The following is a 7,500-nucleotide window of genomic DNA, read 5'->3' on the forward strand; positions in this document are numbered from 1 at the left end:
TATATATATATATATATATATATATATATATATATATATATACATATATATATAATGTATATATATAAGCATATATATTATATATATATATATATATATCACCACTAATTAATTTGTAACCCCACAAAAGAAATTTTAACATAACCTATATATACTCCAATATCCTCGTCCTGAAAAGAGAATGCATTATTCATCGCAATGTAGATATCCAACGCAACACAATCACACAAATAAGTGGTACTCAAAATATGCACAAAATTATACAGATACGTAAGCGATTATTATCAGGCATGCGCATAAGAAGCAGTAATGCTCAGCTAAAATGACGGGCGATATATCTTCTTCTTCTTCTTCTTCTTCTTCTTCTTCTTCTTCTTCTTCTTCTTCTTCTTCTTCTTCTTCTTCTTTTTCGACATGGTCGGTGGACATTTGGGGAAGGGAAAGTGAATGCGAGACTGATGACATCAAAGGGAAGGACGAAAGCCCCGATAATCGGGAACTAATTGAGAGAAATAACCCAATAGGGGGAATCCAAAGAGAAGTTGAACTGGAGATGAAATAAAATGAAGAAGAAGAACAATGAGAGAAGGAAATGCTAGGTTAGTTTATGATGCTGTGGGTGTACATGTATATTGTAATTAAGATGAGTAATAAGCTTATTAGGAATAAATTATTTGCGGAATCATCTGAGGGGTTTAAGACGTGTGAAGATGGTGTTCTGGGGTTTAGAAAATAGTCCAACGATTACAGTTCTACTCGGTGAAATTTCAAATGGTATATCCGCAATATAACACGAGAGCCAAACGAATTGATGCGTGAAATTACTTACATAAATAGAAAATAGAAGAAAAATTATTACCCTAACTAATATACCTCTGTCCGTTCATTAGAAATATATCACAAATATAGTCGTAAAGATACATGACATAAAGAAAAATAAAAACCCAAGACTATAAAACACACCCTGGCGAGAGAGCTCCCCCTCTAAGTAGAATATATTCCTACCCGGCCCGGCTTCTACCTTGCAATGAGTAGGCCCGCCCTGCTTCTTGCTATACTTCTAACTTATCCTTGTTTGTTTCTACTGACAAAGACCATTTGTTTTGATCTGGGAACCTTAATAGATTGAATCTAGCACACAAGGTGATGTTTCCTATTCAATAAAGTCGGTTAGGGCATGTTTTGTTATCGCTTCGAGCTTCCTTTAGGAGATATTTTTTGCGTATTCAAAAAATCATTCAAAGTTTACTTGAAAGGATCTATGACTATAATAACCTCTAATTTAAAATGACAACAATGGGTTATTTTGCTAAATTAAGTAACCCAACTTTAAAGCTAATCTTTATTATTATTTATTATTATCATTATTATTATTATTATTATTATTATTAATTATTATTATTATTCTTACTAGCAAAGGTACAACCCTAGCGTTAAAAGCAGGATGAAATATGTCCAAGGACTCCAACAGGGAAAATAGCCCAATGAGGAAATGAAATAAATAAACTAAAATAGAAGTAATGAACAATCAAAATAACATATACTAAGAACAGTAACAATATTAAAGTAGATCTTTCATAAATAAACTATAAAAAGGACACTTATGTCACCCTGTTCAACAAGTAAACATTCACTGCAAGTTTGAACTTTTGAAGTTCCACCTATTCAACTACTTGATTAGAAAGATCATTCCACAACTTGGTCACAACTGGAATAAAACTTATAGAATACTGTGCGATATTGAGCCTCATCATAGAGAAGACATGACTATTAGAATTACTGCATGCCTAGTATTACGAACAGGATGGTACTGTCCGGTAAGATCTGAATGCAAAGGATGGTCAGAATTATGAAAATACTTATGCAACATGAATAACGAATTAACTGAACGACGGCTTTATTCGTTAATGCTGAAAACCATAAATTCATTGGATTTAACATGAATTTTTTTCCAATAATAACCACAATTACAAAAATCATAAGTAAGTAGGATTCCATTCGGGTAAAAACTCTTAATTATTATCTTACAATAGATGCTTCCGGAAAAAAAAATAAAAACCATAAATCCTACAGCAAAAATAAGTATTCCTTCTGATCGATAAAAAAACAAACATATAATGGATGATATTAACATGCAGTTATGAAAGGAAAGCAGAACAGGAAAAGAAGTCATAGTATACAGTATTCGGCCACTTATATTAAGATGAACTTCTTTATCCTGGTGTACCATCTCCAAATAGGTACCATTATTCATTTATAAAACCAATGAAAGAAAGAAAAGTGGCTAATATAAGGGCAGCTTCATTCATATACGTTTCGTATATCAATCATTCCGATTGTTGAAGCCGTTTGATTTTCCAATGACTTATTCAGCCGAGTACTCCCCTCACCACGCAAAGCGAACAGCAGTTACTGTAGCCTAACATGTATATTCTATAACCTGTAGTTAATGAGATATTCAAGACATTCATCAATCACAGAGAGAGAGAGAGAGAGAGAGAGAGAGAGAGAGAGAGAGAGAGAATGACGCAGAAATTACAACACTATAATAAGATGGAAGTGGTTTTGTAGCCCTTGAAAAGGAAAAGTAACCATCAGTTTATTTGTAAAGAGACATTCCAAAACGCAAGCACTCTTCTGAGGAGCTGTGTTCTCTTGCCACTTTAGATTGAAGTGGGAATACTTTCAAACTTGACTGGGCTTGACCTTTTGGAGTCCACGAAATAGTAATTTTCCCTATTAAATCATACTTTTCTCTCTCTCTCTCTCTCTCTCCTCTCTCTTCTCTCTCTCTCTCTCTCACTCTCTCTCTCTCTCTCTCTCTCAGGGAAACTAAAAAAGCCACAGAGGAATAAGAAAAAGATAGAAAATGTCCTCAGAGTGGCACAATTCAATGCTCAGTCAGAAACAAAATGGAAAACTTCAGGGTAATGATAGCTAGTGAGTAATTAGATGTCATAGGCATTGCCGAGACCTGGATTCAAGAAAAAACAAAAGGATTTTATCGGAGAATACGAAATCTCAGGATTTAAGCTTTTCAAGAAGATCACCTTACCAAAAAGTTGGAGGGGTAATGCTCTAAGTTAAATATTACTTAAACCCCATAGAAATTAAATTAAAAAACCGAATGTAAAGTGACAGGTGCAAACATCAACGCCATAGGAAAAAAATCCATACTAATATACACACCACCACATCAAACACAAGAGCAGGACGAAGAGCTCTATAGACAACTTGAACAAGAAGTTACCAATAAGCTAGCTGTCCTAATGGGGGACTTGAATGCAGCGGTAAACTGGGACTCTATGACTTTTACATCCAACACAGAGGGACATAGACTACTAGGATTTGTAAACAATGAATTCCTTCATCAGTGGGTCGATAAACCAACCAGGTAAGCAACATACAAGATAGTGTGCTAACAACAGAAGAAAATTTAGTATTTAGCCTTTCAGTAGGTGAAAATATTGGCAAAAGTGACCTCAGAATAGTTAGGTTTTATGTAATTATTCCTCACATAAAAGAAGGGAAATTATACTGACGAAATTATACCAAAGAATTTAGAATACGACGAAACAGGGAACATCAATACTCAATGGGACTCCTTTGTAGAAATATATATATAAAAAAAGGGCTAAATGTATACCGCATAGAAAATATTTTACCAAATGGAACTCCACAACCTGAGTAGTTCAACACAGAAGTGGCCAAAGCAATAAGAAGTAGAGACAGGAAACATAAATGAATGGGTCCACAACCTTTAATTTATGATATTTCAAGAGTGGCTTCAGCTAGTAAACAAAACCCAAAAGAGTTTTTTTGTATATATAAGTAGTAGGTTGGCCAGGGCACCAGCCACCTGGTGAAATATTACCGCTATTGGGTTAACTGGTCCTTTGACTGGCCAAACAGTACTACATTAGATCCTTCTCTCTGGTTACGGTTAATTTTCCCTGGCTACACATACACATAATAGTCTAGCCTATTCTTCACATATTCTCTGTCCTCATACACCTGACAACACTGAGATTACCAAACAATTCTTCTTCACACAAGGGGTTAACTACTGCACTGTAATTGTTCAGTGGCCACTTTCCTCTTGGTAAGGGTAGTAGAGACTCTTTAGCTATGGTAAGCAGCTCTTCTAGTAGAAGGACGCTCCAAAATCAAACCATTGTTCTCTAGTCTTGGATAGTGCCATAGCGTCTGTACCATGGTCTTCTACGTCTTGTGTTAGAGTTCTCTTGCTTGAGGTTACACTCGGGCACACTATTCTATCTTATTTCACTTCCTCTTGTTTTGTTCAAGATTTTATAGTTTATATAGGAAATATTTATTTTAATGTTGTTACTGTTCTTAAAATATCTTATAATTCCTTGTTTTCTTTCCTCACTGGGCTATTTTCCCTGGGATTATAGCATCCTACTTTTCCATCTAGGGCTGTAGCTTAGCAAGTAATAATAATAATAATAATAATAATAATAATAATAATAATAATAATAATAAACAGTAGAAAACCAATCAAAAACAACATTAGCCCATTAAGACACTTGGAGGGAAATCTTATAATGAATGATTTGGAAAAAGCTGAACTGATGAATGCATATTTCATAACTGCATTCATTAGGGAAGAATCAACGACCCTCCTAGAACCAACTTTCAAATACGAAGGACCACAACCATTAAATAGAATCACTTTTACAATGGATATGTCAAAAAGAAATAAAAGGACTCAGTACGTCTAAGGCACCAGGTCCAGATGATATTCATCCAAGAGAGATTATAAAACTAGAAGAAGAGATAACCCCACACTTTTACAAAATGTTCCGAAAGACAGCCAACGAAAGAAAGGCACCACAAGGATGGGAACGAGGCAATGTTCCTCCAATTTACAAGAAGGGGCCTAAAGAAGAACCTGGCAACTACAGAACAGTCTGTCCAACTTCAGTGCCTTACAAAATTTTTGAATCAATTATAGCAGATTCAATAGTAGTACATATAGAGAAAAACAATCTTTTGATAGAAAGCCAACATGGTTTGAGACAAAAGAGATCGTGTGTGACATATCTTTTGGAATTTTTCATATGTTCAGCATTTATGATAAAAAAAGGGCAATAGACATCATATACCTAGACTTCCAAAAGGCTTTTGACAAAGTTCACCGTAAAATATTAATGGTCAAAATTAGAGCACTACGCATCATTGACTAGCCAGCTGAATGGATCGAAGATTGGCTGACAAACAAAAAACACAGTTGTAATCAATGGAGAAGCTTCAGAGTGGGCAGCTGTTACAAGCGTAGTACCTCAAGGATCCGTCCTTGGACCATTCCTATTTCTGATCTTCATTACCGACATAGATTTAGGATTGATTAGTAGAATAGATTTAGGATTGATTAGTAGAATAGATTTAGGATTGATTAGTAGAATAGCCAAATTTGCCAACGATACTAAATTGGGCATACACGCTGCGAATTCAGATGTAGAAGCCTTAAGAGCGGATCTAATGAAACTAGGAGAATGGTCCAGAAAATGGCAAATGCAAAGTCATGCATATATTTATAGTAACCCATAATCAAATTACTCACTGCTGGGTAATGAAATAGAAAGTGTAGACCAGGAGGAAGATCTCGATATCCTTATCAGCAAGGATTTGAAGTTGACCAAACAGCATAAAAGCTGTAAGGAAAGCACAGAAACTAGTAGGCTACATAAAGAGACAATTCAAATACAGAAACACACACACAGTGCTACAGAACACGAAGTCCAATTCTGGGCTTCAAGTATTCAGAAAAATATAGATAGACTGGGAGCAATAGTAGCTAGGATCACCAAACTAATTCCAACACTATGCTAATTTAGATATAGACGGAGGATAGAACGTTTGAACTTATTTGATCTACAAACTCGACGACTAAGGGGACAGTTAATAGAGGCATTCAAAATTCTTAAAGGAATAACAAATGTAAATTACAACAATCTATTCACGCTTAGCACAAATCAGTTCACAGGTAACGGATACAAAATGGAATTGAAAAGATACAACACCACTCAATGTGGCAATTTCTTTACATACAAAATAGCAAATACTTGAATTGACTTCTAGCGGATGTAGTAAACAGTAACACGGTAAACTAGTGTAAGAATAAGTTAGACAAGATCATAAGAACTCTCTAAACGCTTAAACTAAATCGCTATACCAAAGAGGAAATGGAGTCTCCGCAGATGGCCTAAAATGTTTTTGAGATATCCAAAATCCTTGTAACTCCTTGTAACACTCTCTCTCTCTCTCTCTCTCTCTCTCTCTCTCTCTCTCTCTCTCTCTCTCTCTCTCTAAAATGAAAGTAATGTCACCTGTATAGCAAATTGAGCTATGTAATAACAACAACGGGAGGTGTATTAAGACAAAGTTAAGAACAAAATTTAAGAGAACAATAAATACGAAAGCTCATATTTACGAAATATACGTTAGCTTCATTGTCTATATGAGGAATGACAATTATCTAAATGCTCTGCCTAATCATATTCCAATAACCTTCCCGAACATAAATTTTGAAGTCTAAACGAAACTTTATTATCTAACAAATTAAAACCAAAGCATACATGACTGGAGTAGAGAACAAATATCACTAGCAATTCTATTCGCATTTTAATTATTCACTATAGAATAACGGTTTCTATTTTTTCTATGACCCCTTCAAAGTTCTCAGGAAAACGAAGACAGAAAATTTTCGAAGAGACATGCTTAGGAAAACTTTTAAAGGCTCGAGGTTAGAATTGGAGAGTTTCTTAACACTTAACCAAACTATGAGATTCACCGTACTACAAACTCTTATTTTCTTACACATATACAAACACACACACGGATATACATACATACATATATATATATATATATATATATAGATATGTATATATACTGTATATACATATACACATATATATACATATATTATATATATATATATATACATGTATGTATGTATGTATGTATATATATACATATATATATATATATATATATAATATGTATGTATATATATGTGTGCATATGTATATATATATATATATATGTATATATATACATATATATATATATATATATAGATAGATAGATAGATAGATAGATAGATAGATATATCATCATCTCCTATTGCATATTTAATGTACCAAGACACGGACTTAGCAAGGTCCAGTTTTTTTCAAATATTTCCGTAAATGTATACAATGAGAAAATTGAACTTATTCGGTGAAAAATTTACGATGTAGCTTAATCTTCAAACTTTCTACTATTTTGTCATTATTTTCTCAATGCCACCGAAGGTTTTCTTGTTTTGTCTTAAAATGGAGGATGATGCAACATTTACTGCAAATATAGGTAATTTCATTGAGGACATAGAACAGTTTTAAAGCAACAGACAATTTCCGCAACATCAGCAACACATCACTATATACGCTACTATTAACACCAAACATTGTACTATACATGACGCAAAAAAAA

General features: G+C 33.9%; 1 protein-coding gene across 1 annotated transcript in view; it reads left to right on the forward strand.

Annotated features, from left to right (window-relative positions):
• LOC137654268 (enterin neuropeptides-like) overlaps positions 1-7,500 on the forward strand; it is a 188,419-nt gene that overhangs the window by 75,056 nt on the left and 105,863 nt on the right. The window lies entirely within an intron of this gene.

This window comes from Palaemon carinicauda, chromosome 15 (genome assembly GCF_036898095.1).
Source record: "Palaemon carinicauda isolate YSFRI2023 chromosome 15, ASM3689809v2, whole genome shotgun sequence".
Lineage (NCBI taxonomy): Eukaryota > Metazoa > Arthropoda > Malacostraca > Decapoda > Palaemonidae > Palaemon > Palaemon carinicauda.